Here is a 1,511-nt window from a genome sequence, read left to right as displayed (position 1 = left end):
GCTCAGGCTGGTCTCGAACTCCTGAGCTCAAACAATCTGCCCGCCTCGGCCTCCCAGAGTGCTAGGATTACAGGCATGAGCCACCGCGCCCGGCCAAGAAACACTCTTTTCTGTCCTGAAGGCCTAGTGACCTGGCTCCAGTGGGCAGAACCCTAACACAGACGACAGTAGTGACACAGTTGAATGCGAACTGTGCACCAGGCACGGGGTTGAGGGCTTTGCTGGCATTCAGTCATTTACTCCTCAGACACCCTTGTGAGGAAGGTACTGCTGTTACTTCTGGGGGTGTGACCCTGGACAGTCCTTGGGCCTGCAGGGACAGGGTTTGCTGGAGGATCCTCAGGGCTACTCCTGCCCTGACCTCCTGGGCTTCCTTGACTCAGTGACTAGGGAGGAGGGTCCCCGGTCTGGGGACAAGTCCTGAGGTGAACAGGGCCCCAGGTAGGGCTTATTCCATGGCCCATTAGGAACCTGAGTCACCCTGAACTTCAGCTGTCCCCTAGTAGCATGAGGTCACCAAGCAAGGATACCGACCCCCAGCAGGGGCCCTTGCCGTCTGGGCTGGGAAGTCCTCAGCCCAGCAGTTCCTAGATATCTGCTCTTCAGCCACTGACAAAAATGGAAAGGCCCTCTCCTGCCCACCCTTTCCTGGCAGGGCAGGGAAATGCTGTGGCCGGAGCATGCCTGGGCATCAGGAGAGCCAGGTGGAGAGTGGGCTCTGCCGCTTCCTAGCCATGTGGCCCTGGACGAGGCCCTCGCCTCTCCGAGCCACTCTTAACTCATCCGCAAAGCTGAAGCTGAAACCTGCGCGTGCTCTACCTCACGGTGCGCTCGTAGATCACAGGGCGCGTGACGGGCGGACGCTTTGTGGACTCACACTCCTTCTCTCGGGCCAGGACTGAGTGAGTGTGGGGTGGTCACAGAGGGACTGAAGGGGGATCCGACTCAGGCTTGGGGAGCCTGGCAGGAGGAACTCCCTTTCTCTTTTGTCTCCATTTCCCCTCCTTGGGCTCTAACCCCTTTGCGGTCTCTGGGTTTAGATCATTTGGAAATGGCCAAGGCTGAGGATGGGACACCCCACTTTGAGTTCCAGGCAGATTAAGCCTGGGTTGCCCTCCATGGGTGACCTTCTCAGCTCCCTCTTTTCCCTGCCGAGTATCTATCCCCAGGGGAAAGAGCTGGCTGGACTTGGGTTGGGGGCAGAGGTGGGGCCCCTCTGCTCCCAGCTGGCAACACAGTCTATTAGCTGCCCTCAGCCCCTGGCCTCAGAGTGCCCGCCCAGGGTTGGAGCCTACGGAAGCCTTCACGGCCTGGCTGTGCCCTGCTCACTCTGAGCCCCCCTCGGCAGGGACCTGGGCTGCTGGCCCAGCTTGGCCAGGAGGCTCTGGCTGCCTTGGGCACAATCCAGCCCAAAGAGTAAAGGAGGTTTGTTCCTGAAGCAGAGACCAGAAGTAGGCACACAGAGGGCTCTTTGCTTTGGAGGTGAAGCCTTTAAAGATTGTTTTGTTTAA

The sequence above is a fragment of the Propithecus coquereli genome, unplaced genomic scaffold (assembly GCF_000956105.1).
Source record: "Propithecus coquereli isolate 6110/MARCELLA unplaced genomic scaffold, Pcoq_1.0 Scaffold10, whole genome shotgun sequence".
NCBI lineage: Eukaryota > Metazoa > Chordata > Mammalia > Primates > Indriidae > Propithecus > Propithecus coquereli.
Note: the sequence above shows the minus strand (reverse complement) of the source record.